The sequence below is a fragment of the Equus asinus genome, chromosome 14 (genome assembly GCF_041296235.1).
Source record: "Equus asinus isolate D_3611 breed Donkey chromosome 14, EquAss-T2T_v2, whole genome shotgun sequence".
Taxonomy (NCBI): domain Eukaryota; kingdom Metazoa; phylum Chordata; class Mammalia; order Perissodactyla; family Equidae; genus Equus; species Equus asinus.
The window spans coordinates 38,005,032-38,023,532 of NC_091803.1; positions in this window are offsets into that span (position 1 = coordinate 38,005,032).

An 18,501-nucleotide genomic window follows, 5' to 3' on the forward strand; every position below is an offset into this window, starting at 1 on the left:
TGATTCAGGGTCCTGTTCTCGCCACTAATTGGCCTCTGCTAGTTGGGGTTTCACAGGGAGGGCAAGAGGGATGGGGAAGGGGTGCAAGGAGGCACATGTGGTGAGGGGACCATCTATTCCTAAGATTCGATTAGGAATTTCCCAAAGGGGGCAGCGATGGTGGGCCTGGCATGACACTGGCAGCCTGGCCTGATCCTCATGTGGACAGGAGCCTTCTGGATGCTGCTTTCTCACCTCACTGGTTGCCGTGGAGACAGGAGGGTGTGTGTGTGTGTATGCAATGAGATGTATCTGAAACCTGCTACCCAGGCTTGCCCCAGAGATGCCAGCAGTGGGTGGGCAGACCAACCCCAGACCCTTCAGAGAAAGGAAGGAAAAGGCTGGTCTTTATTTTTATTACGAAAAATTTTAAGCACACACAAGAGTAGAGTATGCGGTACAATGAACCCCAGCCTCAACAATCACCAACTCTTGGCCAATCGTGTTCCATCTATCACCACCCCTCCTCCCTCATCGCAGATATTTGGAAGCAAATTCCAGGCAGCAATTATTTTTTTTGCAAGCATTTTAGTGTATGACTCCAAAACAAGGGAGGGGGAGATTTTTATTTATTTATTTTTTTTGCTTGAGGAAGATTCGCCCTGAGCTAACATCTGTGCCAGTCTTCCTCTGTTGTACGTGGGTCACCACCACAGCACAGCTGACGAGTGGTGTAGGTCTGCGCCTGGGATCCAAACCTGTGAACCTGGGCGGTCAAAGCAGAGTGCACCGAAATTAACCACTATGCCACAGGGCTGGCCCCAGGGGGAGGAATTTTTTACACCACCATCACCCCTACTAAAACTAACAGTAATGCTTTAACATCAGCATATATCTAGTCAATGTTTAAATTTCTCTGGTTATCTCATAAATGTTTTCTTTACAGTTTGTTAAAATCAGGATCCATATACGGTTCATCCATTGCAATTGGTTGATATGTCTCTTACATCTCTCTCAACCTATAAGTTCTCTCTCCTTCCTTTTTTCTTTTTCTTTTTTTTTTTGTGAGGAAGATTGGCCCTGAGCTAACATCTCTTGCCAATCTTCCTCTTTCTGCTTGAGGAAGGTCATTGCTGAGCTAACATCTGTGCCATTCTTCCTCTATTTTATGTGGGATGCCACCACAGCATGGTTTAGCGAGCAGTGCTAGGTCTGCGCCCAGGATCTGAACCTGCAAACCCTGGGCCTCCAAAGTGGAATGAGCGAACTTAGCCACTATGCCACCAGGCTGGCCCCTCCCTCGCTTTTTCTCACTTGAAGACTCTGGGCTGGTTGTTCTGTAGAGTGTCCTACAGTCTGGATTTGGCTTACTGCAGCCCCATATTAGTGTCACACATGTCCCTTTCCCCCCTGTATTTCTTGTAAATAGTAAGATCTAGAAGCTCACTTAGATTCACGTTTGTTTTGTGTGTGTGTGTTTGTCTGACTACTTCCTAGTGGCTGTTTTGCATTTCCATTTGAAGACACTTGATGTCTGGCTGTCCCTTTGCGATGTCGGCAGCCACTGATGCTCACCGGCTATATCCATTAGGGTTTGCAAAATGGTGGCATACTAATTCAATCCTTCTGTCCTTGTTTGTTAGCTGGAATACTTCCATAAAAAGAAACTTTACTTTTCAACGTTTGGTTACTGTAAGGTATGGTTCATACAAGAAAGGGTAAATGCTTGATTCTCTCCCTTTAATTGACAATTTTCAAAATAATGAGTTGGTTTCCCAACATCCTCCAAAGATGACCAATGGGTTTGTTTCTCTCAGTGTCAGTGTGAACTCATAGATTTGGACGTATATGACATGTTTCAGTCCACTGCAATTATTATTCTTGATGCTCAAACTGTCCCATCTTTGGCCCGTGGGAGCCTCTTCCTGCTGTCCCCTGCATCCTTTTTGACATGACCCCAGAAGTCTTTGACAGTTGCCATGCTACCTGGGTGACAAGATGTTTCAGGCTCGTCTTGCACATTTCCTGCCTCAGACCCGGAATCTGCTGAATCTCCAAAGAGCCCTGATTCCTAGTTAGAAGTGGCGTTTAGAGACCATAACCTGGGTGCTGGGGGTGCTCATGCTATGAACTGCTCATTATTTCTAACCTTTTCAGTGGACGGAGCTAGGAGATACATGCTTTATTTCGTAAGGCAAAACATAGCATGAGTTCACACTGATGCTTCCAGTTCGATTTGGGACTGGAGGTTTTTCCCTTTGTGATCCTCCCTCCTCATCTCCTTTCTTCCATGGCAGTGTGACAAAGCCTGTTTCTAAAGGCAGAGCTCCTCATCGTGTCTCCCATCAAGCAGGAAGCATGTGAGAAGGCGCTTAAGTCTTCCCCTCAGAAATGAACTTGAACTCTCTGTTGAGGAGGCTCAGAAGTGGCCCTGGAGGGAGCCCCATTGCAGGTACCGAAGGGACCACATTCTATGGCAGATGTACCAGCTCCTTCCACCAGCCTGTGTGTGGATCCTCTCATCTAGCTGCTCTTGATTCCGGCTGCACATCTGAGTCACACAGGGAATCAGAAAAACCCTCATGCCTGTCCCCACCCCCACCATCACAATGAAGTCAGGATCTCTGGGGCTGGACCCTAACATCATATTGTTTTCAAAGCATCCAGGTAATTTTAATGTGCAGCCAGGTTCAGAATCACTGCTTTTCAGCCAAAGCAGAAGGAAGAGAGGGTTAATGCTAGCAGAGGTGGCCTTGGGACCCCATTAGCTTGGTTTTGAACCCTGGCACTGCCAATTTCTACCTGTGGGATCTGTGGAACAGCACTCGTCAACAGAACTTTCTACAGTCATCGAGATGGCCTGCATCTGTGCTGTCCAATGTGCTAGCCGCTGGCCACATACAGGTAGGGCACTTGAACCAGTTGCTAGTGCTACCTAGGAAGCGAATATTTAGATTTTTAAAATTTTAACTAATTTACACATAAATAGCCGCAAGTGGCCAGTAGCTACCATCCTGGACAACGCCACTCTGGAAAATTACCTAACATCTAGGAGCCTCATGTCTATAAAACAGGGCCTAATAAAAATTACTTCATTGGGCTGTTGTCAGGATTAGAGGTAATGTATATTAAGCATCTGGTGCACACAAGGCATTCAGTAAATTGCAGCTTATTTTCCTTATTAACGTCAGCCCGTCATTCTTTAAGGAAAAAAACCCAAAAGCTCGCCTGGAAAACAAGTGCTCAGAAGCACCCCACCACAGAGACTGAAAATTCTAAGCTGTTCCAGAGAAAACTCTCGGAAAATATTCCTTAATTGCAGAAGTTCAATTGCAGCGGGAGGTTATCAGTTGCAAGGGCTGTATTTCATTACAGATCTAGCCGCAGCTCAATAAATTAAGCAGTCACTCAAAATAACATGTTGCTTTAATCCCCTCTTGGAACAATTTCAAGTTGTTTGGTTTTATATTAGCACAGCCCTTGAAAGGCGACTCACACTGGCCTCGTTTCTTTTTTCTCTCAATTCATCAGCCCCTCTGGATATAGCTTTCCATCTCCTGACTCACAGGAGAGAGGATTCCAAGCTGAGCAGACCTCCTTTTGTCAAAACCGGAGCATCTTCCATCCTCTGGCCTTTCTGCGGCCCACGTTTCATTTGCTGAAATTACTGGCAGGTTTCTCCGCAGCTAAGACAGAAAGAGACAGCTCTTAGCAGCCCAGTTCTGGATGTGTGAAGCTGACTCGCGGTGGCTTTTCCATTTCCATCTTCTCTCTAGTGGTTTATAATCTCAGAGGAGAATTTCGTTTCCCCTAGAAACTTGGCACCCGAGGTGTCAGCCTGGGAACATATTTGTTTGTGTAAATTAAAAGAAGAATATGTTTTGACCATATTTAAGTTCTAACTGCACTAAAGAAATAAATACTGAGTTGCATAACGCTTCTTGCTGCACGGTTCTGGCTCACCTCCCCAAACTCTGTCTTTGTTTATAAAACCCAAACTAACGAGAGCTCTGGACGGCTTAGCACCTCAGAGAGCCACAGGGACAACCTCGGAGGCCATGTCCACCCCTACCCAGGCCACAGGGAAAGTCCACTTACCTCATTTAGGATTTGCTTCCCCTGACACACCGCGTCTTTGCCAGGTTGGGCGAGGGTGCTGGAAACAGCACGTACACCGTTGATGGGCGTGTGAATGATACAACCTTTTGGAAGAACACTGGGCAGTCGCTGTAGAAATTAAAAATGCACCTATCCTCTCACTGAGAAAGACCACTTCTAGGAATGTATCCTGTAAGTCTACTTGGACACATGCCAAAAATATATATGTTATAACAGCAAAATCCTCGAGTTACCTGAAACGTCAGCCAGTGAGGGACAGGCTGGGTACGGTGCCATGCTACAAGGCTTTAAAAAGAAGGCGGTGGGTCTGAGGGCTGTCGTGTCTTCAGGATATATGGGAGCACACCCGATTTTCTTAACGTTATGAGCAGAGAAAGTGCAGGCACTCGAAAATGCTTAGAAAATTTATGACGATTATGCCAACCGCATACAGTAGCTACTTTTCAGAAAGTGAAATTGGAGTTAGAGAAAAATTGCAAAGACGCTCCTTTATTTCCCACATTTTTCTCTTCTGTACTATTTTTTTTTTACCATAAGCACGGTATTATTTTTAAAAATCAGGATAAATCAAAAACATAAAATGGTGTTTTAAAAATCATTTCCACACTCGGATGGGAGCAAGATAATACAACAATAATACTCTTTTCGTTAAATATCTGTGAGGCCAATGCAGTAGTGGTGGGAATCTGCTTTTCTGGTCTTTATGCAAATAACCAGTAAGGGCTGGATGGATTGAAAGAGAAATGTGAAAAAAGAGATGTGAAAAACAGAAAGGTATGCCCACCTTCCAGTTCCTGGAACCCGTGAATATGACCTTATATGACAAAAGAGGTGATCCAGTTAGGGATCTGGAGAGGAGTTTGTCCTGGGTTATCTGGATAAGCAGTAAAAGCAATCACATGCCTTCTTCTAAGACAGAAGCACAGACAAACACAGGGAGAAGAAGAACATATGAAGACAGAAGCAGAGACTGGAGTGATGTGCCCACAAGTCACGGAGCCACCGGAAGCTGGAAGAGGCAAGGAACAGATTTTCCCCCGGAGCCCCTGGGGTCAGTGCAGCCCCGCCAGATTTTGGGTTTCTAGCCTCCAGAACTGTGAAATAATAAATTCCTGTTGTTTTAAGCCACTCAATGTGTAGTAATTTGCTACAGCGGCCCTGGGAAACTCACACGTCACCTGACTTTCTAACACCTGGAAAATGCATGGAGCGCATAGGTTCTTTAAGAAACAAGTTTGCTAGAACTGTGGTTTGGTGAACACAAAGCATTCATTCATTCATTCATTCATTCCACAGATAGGTACTGAGCGTCTACCGGGTGACAAGCACGGTTCTAGGTGCTGAGGATACAGACAGCAGAGAAGAAAACAAAGATGCCTGTCCACCTGGAGCTGACATTTCAGTGAGAGAGAGAGTAAGTAAAAGAAATGGACCACAGAGAAGGAGCGATGGTGGTGGAGGGTGCTAAAGAGGACAAGAAAGCATGGAAGAGGGACAGGGGTCGAGAAGGGGACTGGGAGAACGCAGTTCCCGGGGGAAGGTGACTTTGGAGTAGAGGCCTGAAGGAGATGAGGGAAACAGCTCTGTGTCTACCTGACGCAGGAGTCTCCAGCAGAGGAAACGAATATAAACTTGACCTTCCAAGGGACCACTGGTTGGACCAGAATAAACAGGAATGAACATCCCTTTCTCCCCTCCTCCATCCTTCCCTGCCTCCCGCCCTCCCACGCTTGCTGTCTGCCTGCTGCACGCCAGCACCCGGGGGTACGAAGATGGGGGAAGCCCGGGTCCCCATGCTCAAGGTCCCCACTCATGGGGGGAACCAGTCAAACAAAATCATTACAAATATAACATGGGGGGCATCGGAGCAGCGGCCGGGACAAGCAGCACGCTCCGCCCATGGTGGAGAGCGCAGCAAAGAGGAGAAGGGGGTGTTTTCGGGGTGAGGTTGGGGAGACGGAGGCAAGCAGCAATAGGGTGGAACCTGAAGTCCAAGAGCAAGTGTTTAGCTCTGATTCAGTGGGAAATTAATGGGGGGATGGAGATGTGTCTGGCGATGCTTTTATTCTCAAGTGCTGGAGGCACAGCCCGGGGAGAATGAGCTCTGAGGCTGACCTACCCCTTTTAGTTTCACACAGTCCACGAAGAGGGAAACAGTCCCACGCCCTAAATTGGGACGTGTTGGGCCGCACAGAAACCAGAGTTGATCGGATTGAGGCAAGATGGGGATTTAATTCACTCGGGGAGCTACGGTGAAGAAAGGGAGAAGCTGGGCTGCTCTTGGACGCAGGGCTGGAAGGCTCTGGGGTCACAGGGCAGCGCACCTCTCTCCTACTCCCCTCCCTCCACCCTATCTCTCATCTCCCCTGCCCTCTGTGCCTGGGGTCTCTGGGGTCACAAGCAGCTCTGGATGCTGAGGGAGAAAGCGGCAACCTTTCCCCAGCTGTAGTAAGGACCATCCTGGATTGGCCACGCTTGGGTCACATGACCACACTGGACCAATCACTGTGGCCCGGCTCAGAGGTGGGCTGCTGTGATTGGCCACATTGGGTCACGTGTCCCCACCTGGACCAATTACTGTAGCAGGATGGAGGCCGTAGGCCCACTGGGTGTCTGGTCTGTTACCGGAAGTGGGGTAGAAGGTGCTGGCAGAAAAATAAGAGAAAAAGCAGAGCCACCTACCTCCTCTGGAGCCTTCTCCTGGCTTTGCTGCTTCTAAGCTCACTGCTGAGACCGACCTCAGTCGTAAATTGGCCTTTGCTTTGAGATCCACGCTGGCTGTCTACAAACCCGGAAGCTGCGAGCAGGATTTACTCAGACCTGTGGCTGTAGTTGTTTTTAGCAATCATTACATTATTTTAATCAAATTTAAAATGTTTTGTTGTTCGTGTTTGGTTTATGATTGCCTCTCCCGCCCTTAAGAGTAGGAACTGGCTCTGTCTCGTCGGTTACTGTATTGATCATGGCCGGCATACAGCCCCGTCGTGTACCATAGGCATTCAAATAACAGAATGAATGAATGAACATTCCTTCACTCATTGAGCACCCTGCGGAGAACAGGGGGGAGTGCAAATCCTCGTCTGTGCCTTCCTCACTGAGTCCCCGCCCGTCCTTCCCAGTCGAGTTGCACACCCCTTCATGACGAGGTTCTGTTAGTGCAAGCACATCCTTGGGTGCCATCCCAACACACTGTGGGCTCTGAGTCTCTGGGTGGATTCTTGGGTGGAGAGTCTAGATAAGCACAGGAACTAAGGTTCCTCTGGTTGGTGGAGGCCATCCTTGGAGAAGGCTAGTGGAGCTCTGTCTGGGAGGGGCTGGGTGCCACACTGGTTGCCAAGATGTGCCAGGGCCACCTGCCTCTCCTGGGCATCCCTGCTCCGCGTTGGTTGCTAACCAGCAGCCCTCTGTTCTGCAGACCGCAGCCTGTCATTCGCTGTGACACCCGAGCACGCTCAGAGCCCAGGACAAAATGGTGTGGCCAAATAAAACAACTGCAGGCTCTTAGGGAAGAAGGCTTAGTAAGACAAGGGGCTATTTTTTAAAAGTACTTACAACCCACATGTCACCTGGGGTCATCTTATTTTTAGAGATTCAAATGAAACGGGCTTGAACCCTGTCCAGAGTGCCATGGGAGACCCAAACTTTCCTTGGAACGTTTCCAGGGATTGGGGGTAAGGGGTCCTCGTCTCTCCCAGACGCCCACGGCTCTACATTCCTGTGTCGAACACATCCGTGCTGCTAGGGCACCCTTTGGCCGGCCACATGGGCACGAGACCTGGGCCGTGCACAGGGCCCAGGTTTGGTTTACTGCTCTGCTGTCGTCATCTTGCACTTCTCGATAATTTCTGAACAAAGGGCTCCGTATTTTCATTTTGTAAATCACACAGCCCGTCCTGCATCACTCAGGAGCTATTCCTTTCCCACCCCACACTGACCCACTCTCGACTCTGCCCCAACTCCTCCATTCTCCCCAAACTCCATCTGCCCAAGAATATGGGTGTAGACAACTTGGAACAAAAGCAAAAGTTGACCTCTGAGCCAAGCGAACAAGACAGGCAGGGTTTGAAGCAGCTTCAAACTACTCAGTGGGTAACAACGGTGGAGAAGGGGAGGGGGTGAAACAAGCCCAGAAGAAGGGCGATCATCGCTGAGCCTGGATGATGGCTACGGGGTGCTCCTCACAGTATTTTCTCTACTTTCCGTCCATCCTATAAAGCTGAAAAAAACAGTATAAAACGTGCCTCTGGCACTTCCTCAAAATGTTAAAATGGAGTCTCTGTATGACCCAGCAATTCCACTCCTGGGTATATACTCAAGAGAAATGAAAATGGAAGGCCACACAAAAACTCACACATGAATGTTCATAGCTGCATTATTATAATAGCCCAAAATATCATCAATCCAAATGTCTATCAAGTGACAAAGGGATAAATAAAATGTGAGTGTTATTCAGCCATATAAAGAAGTGAAGTTCTGACACGTGCTACAATGTGGATGAACCTTGGGAACATAACGCTATGTGAAAAAAGCCAGGGGTCCCTGGTGGTATTGTGGTTAAGTTTGCACGCTCTGCTTCAGTGGCCCAGGATTTGTGGGTACGGATCCTGGGCACGGACCTACACACTGCTCATGAAGCCATGCTGTGGCAGCATCCCGTATACAAAATAGAGGAAGATTGGCAATAGATGCTAGCTCAGGGCAAAGCATCCTCACCAAAAAAAACACAAAACAATAAAGAGATTTGAAAAAAACCAGGCAGTCACAAAGGACCACATCCTGTATGATTCCATTTACAGTCATGCACCACATAAGGATGTTTTGGTCAATGACAGACCACATATGCAATGGTGGTCCTGTAAGATCAGTACCATAGAGCCTAGGTGTGTAGTGGGCTGTGCCATCTAGGTTTGTGTACCTACACTCTGTGATGTTTGAACAATGATGACATCACCTAATGACACATTTCTCAGAACGTATCCCTGTTGTTAAGCGACATGTGACTGTATATGAAATATCCAGAACAGGCAAATCTACAGAGACAGAACGATTAGGGTGGGTGACTGCTGTAAAGGTTACGGGGTTTCTTTTTGAGGTGATGAAAATGTTCTGAAATTGATGATAATGACAGTTGCACAACTCTGTGAATATACTCAAGGCCAATGAACTCTGCACTTTAAAGGGGTGAATTGTATGATAAGTGAATTATATCTCAATCAAACTGTTTAAAAAAAAAAATCATGCCTTCCCCCACCCCTCCTGCCAGGAAGCCCTGGGCTCCAGCTTCCTGCCTCTGGGAAATGTCCTCTCTCGCCTCCACTCTCTCCCTGCATGCCAGCGGTCTCTGCTCTGAAACGTAACTCAGTCACCTCCCAGGTGACTCACACTGCCAGGGCCATGTTCTTCCTAACTGGAAGGCAGCTTTGGGCCTCTGCCACACGGGTGGACAAACCATAACCTGTGGGCCAAACTTGGCCCACTTCCTGTTTTTGTAAATAAAGTTTTATTGGAACATACAGCCACGTCCATTCCTTTACGTATTATCTGCGGATGCTTTCTTATTACAACAGCAGAGTGGAACAGCTGTGACACAGACTGCACGGCCTGCAACGCCTAAAATATTTAGTATGTGGCCCTTTCCAGAAAAAGTTGGCTGACCCCTGAGATGGAAGATCCAGGCTTGAACCCCAACTCATCACCTGGTGGGTGTGTGACCTTAGACAAGTCAGTTCCTCTCTTTGGCATGTTTCCTAATCAGTAGGCAGTAGCTAATAACAGTGCCTGCCTCATGCGTCACTTGAGAAACTAAAATGACTTCCCGTGTGTCCAGTGCCTAGTCCATATACAGCACTCAATATATGCTGGTGGTTATGATGGTTGTTAGAAAATGAGGGTAATTCCTACTTCACAGGGTTATCTGAAGCAATGGAGAGAAAGCCTGTGAAATCAGCAGGCAAAAACATACAAATGTTTATTATTGTTATAAATATTTTAAAGGCTTTGAGATGATTCTTTGCTTCTTAGTCATATTTATCATTTGGAGCTTTGAGAATGTAGAAGAACTCTAATTTCAGAGGAAAAAGGACCTTTAATTCAAACCCTATCTTTTTTTTTTGGTGAGGAAGATTGGCCCTGAGCTAACATCTGTGCCAATCTTCCTCTATTTTTTGTATGTAGGATGCTGCCACAGCACGGCTTGATGACTGCTGTGTAGGTCCACACCCAGGATCTGAATTGGGAAACCCCACCTGCTGAAGCGGAGCATTCGAACTTAACCACTACACCACCAGGCTGGCCCCCAAACCCTGTCATTTAACAGTCCAAGAAACTGTGCCCCCGCCCCTGGGCTGGGACTTGAACCGGCCCAGAACTACAACCTGCGTATTCTTTTGGCTGAACTCTGCGTCTTTCTTAACACCAGGCACTCAGGAATCCAGGCCCGCATGTCTTTAAATATTTGTGTTGTCTCCGGGCTCCCCACCAGAACCTGTTAAACAGTAATCGGTTAAAGGTATTGGCACACAGGTTTGGGGCATGGGGAAGAGAGCCGTGCGTCTCCACGCCTTCAGGGGTTGTCCGGAAGCCTGCTGGGCCGGCCAGGGTGTACACTGCACCCCTGACGACCCGCTCTCCTGGAAGGGGTCATTTACGTAGGTTTGTTTCGGAGAGACAGCAGCCTCCTGTTCACCTGTTTTCACAACTATTAACTGAGAAGCTAATACAAGCGAGGCTCTGGGGACACGGCAATGAATGAGTCCGAGCCCTGCCCTCCCCACCTGCCTTCCACTGGGGCCACAGACAAACAGGCACTTGGGCAATTGAGCCCAGGAGAAAGGCTTCATATTCTTCCCAGGATTTCAGTCCCTCCATAAGCCCTGTGTCGATGATCTGGAAAATTCTGGAGCCGGCTGTATGACATATGGTTGGGAGTCGTTAAGAGTGATGGCTTTGGACTAAGTCCGGTCTGGGGAGGACGGGCTCCATAATTTGCAAAATGAAAACTCGGGGCTCCTGTTTCCAAAATGATTGAGAATTTAAGACAACAGCAGAGCATTAAACCAAGTGCAGGGCCCCACCACTGCAAAGCCGGCCCTGCATGGTGGCCCAACTCCTTTCCAGCTGGGGACCTGGGACAGGCCTCTTTATCTGCCTGAGCCTCAGTTTCCTCATCTGAACAAGATGGTAAGGACATCGGAGGGCTGGTTGTGGCTCCTGAGAAAGCATGGCAAGCGCATGGCAGAGGGGATGGACCCCACAGCACTCCCGCTGTGCTCAGCCCGCCGTGACGGCCGCATTTCATCTTACAAGAGCGCGCATTTATTATTCTCAGAGAACAGCTAAGACTTACACAGCACACGGTCGATGCCAGGCGCTGTCCTCCATTCTCTACGGACGCTCGTTTATTTCATCCTCGCCGCAGCGCTACCATGTAAATACTCTCATTCTTGCACCTACAGACGGGGAAACTGAGGCCCAAAGAGGAGAGACCACTTGCCTGAGGTCACGCACCAGTCAGTGGAAATTCAAATACAGGACCTCTGGCCCCTGGGTCTGTATTCTTAACCTACCGTTGTGTCCCAGGAGGTGACACGTTGCTGACACACATAGGTGCATACGCAGGCACGCCCCTGCCCTGAGATGCTAGCACCAGACGTTCAGGCTGGAATTTCCCCCATAACGCGGGATTCTTTCTTGCTCGCTCTTTTGTCCATCTCCCAGACTTAACTGGGAGCCCCATGAGGGCAGGGGCTGTCCTGCTCCCTGTTGTACCCCCGGCACCTGGCACACTGCTTAGCACACAGTAGGCCCTCACCCACCATGTGCCCAGTGAAGGGAGGCAGGGAGCAGGTGTCCAGCCAGCACACCCTGATCCAGAACCCACAGCTGCACTTCTCAGAACTTCAAGGCTGCGTGACTTGAGAAGTTGCTTTTGGGGGATCCCACAGCTCAAGAAACGATCTCACCCGCTCCTGGCTTTTCTCGCCTGGGGTTCTCCCCACCGTGTGGGAGGAGAGGCCCTTAAGGGGCACCCGAGGACCCAGCCCCCACCCTGGCAGGCCGCAGGGGGGCGCGGCTTGTGCTCTGGCAGCTGGGCCGGCAGCTGTCCGCTGGCCTCTCGGTGCCCGCCCCAGCTGGCCAGCTGGGCCCCGATGCCACCCCCGACTCCATGACACAGCAGAAAGTGAAACCAGAGTCCGCCCCTGCTGGCTGCCTGCTGTTTCCCTGCAAAGCCACCCTCCCAGGGGGTGGGCAGGGAGCTGGTGCCGGGTGGCGCAGGGTGGCCTGTGGAAGGAGCGCCCCCCGCGTGTCCAGCGCCGCTGGGGCCCACTGCCCTCCGAGTGGGTGCTGTTTGTGAAGGATCAGCGCCCGATGGAGCCCTGTTAACCCTTCCATCTTCACACACAGCTATGGGACAGAGTTTGTTATTCTCCCCATTTCACTGAGAAAACTGAGGCCCAGAGAGGTGCCCTGGCCAGGAAGGAGGGCACTGGGTCATCGTGATCCTAAAATGAGACAAGTCAAAGCTAGGGGTCAGTGCAGGGCTGGAGGTCTGAGGGGTCTCCCTGGCATCGGTGAGCAGAGAGGTGGGCCCCCTCCCATCCCCCCGAGAAGGGAAGACTTGTGACACTCAGACTATCATGGTGGAGCCCTCCAGAGATTTGAATTAGCAACCCACCCATCTCCTCCCCACACCAACTATGTGGATGCAAAACTCCCAAGACAAACAAGAATTCTTAAGTAAGCCGACGTATGAAACTTTGCAAACTGGCATCTTGATTTCTGCCCCATCCTCAGGCCACCTGTATTATTATTTGCTTAATGCTTTTCTTTCCAGCAACTCATCTATCTTTACCTGCATAAATTGGTATAAAAAAAGGCCTTTCTATCCCTACCCTAAACCGAAAACAAACTGCTTGCCATAAATAGAGATAAGCTGTACAAAGAAATACCTATGAGAATAATTTCCATCTTTAGCCAGGTACCACTTAAACTCATTGAGTAGATGTGCATATCAGACTTGGCAAACTTCTGTTCCAAAACGTGGGTTTCATGTGTGAGGAAATGGAGGCCCAGAGAGGTTGAGTCACTTGCCTGGGGTGACACAGCAAAAGAGTCTCAGAGTTCTGACTGGCTGATTCCAGAAACCGGTGCTTACACTGTTGGGCGACAGTCTCCCCTCCTGTCTGAACTGTCTCAGCACGTTAGGTGTGTATTAGTAAACATTAGCACCAACACCTCCCATGTTTAATAACTTGACTTCCCCATTTTCCAAGCAGCTTCGGAGCTTGCGTATCACTTGAGCTCATTATAATGTTGGGTACAACCAAGAACCCTTTGAGGCCAAGAGCATGGGGTGCTGCCCCTCCCTTGGCAGACAGGGAAACCGAGGCAGAGAGTGGGAAAGTGGCCTGTCTCAGGAGCAGGTGAGCAAGCCAGGACTGCCCAGGGCCCCCTGCCAAGGTGAGGATCCCAGAGGCCCCACTGGAAGGACCAGGCTGAACGGTGAAATACGCCTGCCTCGTCAAACAGGTAACACTTGTTTCTCTTCCACTTTCCCCACCTCCCCTGACAAACCCCCAGAGCAAACGCTGACAGCAGCCACAGCTGCCCTGCTGTTCCCAGGCCTGATCTCCAACATTCTGCCCCCGGAGGGCAAAAGGCACGTTGAGCCACCAGTGTCTGTGGATGGTGTCTTTTTACTTTTCGGGCAGTGAACAGTTCTGAGCTCTGAGGGGAGATGGACCAGGGACCAGAAGGGAGAATGTGGGGGAACTTCTTTCTCTCTTCTTCTAGTTGCTGGAGGCACTCAGAGCTGCCGTCTTCCCCACGCGCCCGGCTGGCCCAGGGACCCCCGAAGAATACTGCAAGAGCAATAAGGATTTTTAGGGGCATTATGATAGTGGAATGGAAACACATCTGCCCCCAAAAGTCCCTCATTTTCCCTGCGGTAACGAGCCAGCCGGGCAGGAAGGGGTGGCTCTCAGAGTCCCAAGAGCCAAAACTAAAAAGGAAAAAGTGCGCAAAGTTAGAGGAACCTTTAAACCAAGCAACGCTATCACAGTGTATGGCGGCCCCACCAGGCTCCCCCAAGGCTGAGAATTACTGGCTGATCATTGGCTCAATGTGTCTCCTCCACACAGTGGCTTTGATACGGCCGCCTCCGCTGTGCCCAGACAACCAAGACCTGGAAAACCAGCTTCCAAGGCTGATTCCCTAACACCAGGCAACTCTTAGGGACCTGGAACATTTCCCCAAGACCCCAAATGATGATTCCGAACTCTCATTAATGATCTAAGGGGACCCCGAATCCATCAATACCTCCTCCTCCGGAATGCAGGAAAGTTAATGAACCTGGAAACCCAGGGGAAAGTATCTGCAAAGCAAGCAGCTGTTTCCACGGCTGAAGGGCGAAGGTTTGGGTAGGGCAGCCTGGCGGTTAGTGCTGCTGCTGGGGCCAAAGGAGGAAATCACAGTTAAGGTCCAGGGTGCCCTCTCTCTGGTCTGGCCACTAACGATGGAGGATTAAGGCATCCAGGGCAGTGGCTCCCCCTGGCATGTGGCCTTCAAGGGCCCTGGAGGCGGGACCCCCATGCCAGCCAGCACCCCGGGCCTTGAAAGGGTTAACCCCTCCGCAGTTGCTGACACCGGAGGAGGAAGCTGCTCACTCAGCAAGCTGGCATATCGCACTGGGCCATCGAGAGGAGAGAGGGCCTGAAACAGCCTCTGTGAGTCCTGTGAATGGAGCGAGCTTATCGCCGTCAGGACGAAAACGGGGCGAGCAGCCTTCCCGGCACAGAACCGGCTACCCAGGCGCTCGCTGGCTCCTTGGCACCTGTCTCATGGCCCCAAAGCTCTGGCAGGGACTGCGGGCATCTGTGCCAGTGAGCACCCAGCCACCTCCACCAGGCCTGTGAGGGAGCGAGTCTACACTCTCCATGTGACAGCCGGCAATGGGCCGAGATCTCCTCTTTCAAGCAGCACCTAAAATATTCTCCGGGTGAACCTGAGGCTAAATATGGCATGGCCTATGAGTGCCCGGTCTGGACCTTTTAATGCCATTCTGATACAATCAGGAACCCACGAGGCCTTCTGGTGGCCTGGAGTCCAGTTATTGGGGCCAAGTGGGAGTCCCGTGGGATCGGCTGACTCAGGGCTGGGCGCAGCTTCCCTGAGCGGGCACATTCTGGGGCTGGGGCAGAGCCGGCTGCTGGCTGCATGCTACCCTGGCCGCCCCCCAGGGTGGCTCGGATGCAGGTCCCCTCATCTGCCCAGCAGGCCCTCTGATGGCCCTCCATGCCTTCTCCCACTTCAAGGCTGCACCCCTGCCCTCCTGGCCCTGGTTTTCCTCACTGCCTGATGACAGAAGAGGGCTCAGCTCCCTGGCTGGGTCGGTTGGAGCCCCGCTGGCTGGAAAGAGGCGCAGACACACTCAGGGGAGTTGCACACGGGAGCTCCGATGTGTACGTGCTCTGTTGCTGGCCCCGGGCCACGCCCCCTCGGCCCATCCCAAAAGGAAGGATCGCAGCCCTGTTGCTGGAGAGCGGAGAGAGCTCTAGCCTGGGCTGCAAATGTACAGCTCTGCTCCAGAGCCTTCTAGACTCACATCTGCCCTTGCACAGGCGGATCTGCTCTGAGCTCGCAGGACGGCCACATCTGTCTCCCTCGGAGCATCTGGGAGGCACTGCTTAGCAAAGTGGGGTTCCTCCTCACCAGAGCCCACAGGGTAACCGGGATAGTAAACCCTGCCGCGTCTCTGGGGAGGCTGCCATGGGAGCCAAACATCCCCCTTCTAGCCAAGACATGCTGTGGGCTGGGCTCTAGGAGGAGAGACCCTTGGGCACCTGTCTGGGGCTTGTTGGGGCTGTGGGGGTGGCTCTAAGGCCACGTTCAGGCCTGGGCTGGCAGCGGTCCAGGCTGTCTCTGGCAGAGATGTCAACAGGCCTGGGTGCCGATCTCATGCATGATCCCGACAGAGCCCAGTTCTCTGCACGTCTCCGAGAAAGTTCCACCCCAGGCCGCACAGCGAACTTCCAGCTGCAGCCAGCACTCCTTTCCCTGCCGGGGCCAATTCGTCCAGGAAAGGCGAAATCGGCCCCCCTCTCCCCAACGCATTTTTTAAATGGCTTTCTTGTGACACCAACACCAGTTTTGATTTTCTAGGTGTGTCTCTCTTTCACGTGGTGGTGTAGCCATGCAGGGGCACTGAGAAAGTTTGCTCTGTGGTTCCTTAAGCTCAGATGTTTTCTATAAGGAAGATGAGGTAAAATCAGAAACCTTAAAGCTTTGTAAATCTGTGCTCATGCCCCCTACAACCAAGGACCCTGAGAACACAGCATCCCATGAGTGGCTGCTTTGAAAAGAGACCACGAGGAGGGCTGGGGAGCTCCGGGGGACGGAGGGACCCCAAAGTCCGTTCCTTCCAAACTCTCTCCAACATCCACGCTTTTGTCCAAAAAGCCTGCGTGGCCAGTAGGCCTGAAAAGTCTCGGGTCGTTTCTATCATGTTTGTGTCGGTGTTTTTCCTGGGGGTTTATTTTCACCTTGCTCCAAATACAAGAAGCCAAAAGAACTTTTTACATTTTCCCGAGTTTGGGACGCTGGGCAGGAAAGAAACTTCTAGCTGAAATGAACTCTGATCAACAATGTTTTATTCGGTTTGTGTATGCACTTCTTTTCTGGCAAGTGATTCTAAGGCATGAGTTCGCTTTACTCTTCATCAGACTAATTTCTATCCTTCTGCCTAAAATAGCTGTATTTACTCCTCAATCCCAATTAAACCAGGGGGAGCAGATCTCCTGCTAGGAAGTGTACGTTTATCCGGCAAGACTCTCTTTTCTGTTCTTAATATAAGGTGGGGGGAGGAGAGGTTGTGCTGGGAAGCTAGAAATAGAGGGAGTGCTCCCTTGTAGGGACTTTTCCAACTCTCATTGGTTTGAGTCACAAACGCATGTTTTATTTTTAAGGAAGTATGAGTTTCATTGCAGTCTCACCTCTAAATATTTTCCCCCGGCTTTTTGATCAAAACATTTTTTCCCCATGGCTTGTGTATCATAAAGAACTAAATTCAAAGTTGCTATTTTTTTTTCCTAAATCCCCACTTCTTTGGAGGGAAAAAATAGCAACTGCTTAATGAAATTTCACACACAGGCGAAAGGAGAAAAGCCCGAATGTATTCAGTGTATTTAGCAGTTCCACGCTGAGTTGGGGTTTTTTTCCTTATTGGTTGGGGGGTGGTGGGGAGAATATAAAAGGAGGCTGTGATTCTCTGCCGAATTAACGATGACTTCTCACTGCAAAGTACTGATTTATAATCTCTTCCCCATACTACTTTGCCTGTTTCCAGACTCGGTGGGGGGCGGGGGGGAAGTTTGCTAAATGTATTCATATTTACATGCACGGTTTCAGAGGGCTGAATATAAGAAATGCCTGTACTGTTGCGAATGCTTGCATGCGTTACAGCACTAAATTCTGTCTGATTTTCCACACTTAACAATTCCGTAATTTTAACATAGAGCTTCACCGCCTCGATTACAGCTCCGAATCTCGGTGCAACATTCAGCGTTCCGGCCTCGTTAATTCACGTAAGACACCCCATTTGGAGAAGTATCATTAAAGGCTAATTTGGTGAGATATCCTTCTTTAGCAAAGCAAATAGAAGCTGACAGTCAGCTCTCGTGTGCTATCATGGGGTGACGATTCAGCAAAAGGCAAACAATTTATTTCACAACGTGACAATCGCCCCTCGCCACGCTGGAATTGTGGACTCCTGAAAATTGTGCTGTTTCATCGTGACCCATAACAAAGAGAGAGAATTCTGGAAGTCAAGAACTGTTTTTGCCAAGGATTCGGGAGCACCAATGTCATCTGTGGGTACATGTACCATGTCTTTTAAACACTGAATCTTATATCAAGGGCTCTGTGTTCAAAAGTTTCGCAGGTACAGCTGGCTTTTCTATTTTCTGCGGCGAACAATTAGTTGAAATCTTGGTTTGCAAATAAATAAACTTAAGGTATGTGGATGTCTAGATAGGTTAAAACCGGAGGGCAGGGTGTGTGTGTGTGTAAATTAATACAACTTAATAAGGTTAATGTTCTGGGAGGGGCACTGGCCCCCCAACATCCTTCCCTTAGAAAATTCCCTGTGAACACCTATCCAGACTTTCTCATAAAAGGATTTAGAGCGAGACCGCAAAGAATTGCAAAGAAATATTGCAATTCCACGTGGAAGCAAGAAGAGAGTTCCTCCTTTGACAAATGCAAAGACAGACCAAATGCAATCAGGATTCACGATTTCAGCGGTGTTTGATTTTGGGGGTGTCACATGCTTTGACACAACCCATGTGCCACCCATTCCCACGACACCAGTCCGCTAGAACATCTCCTTAAACCACTGGGCAGAAAAAG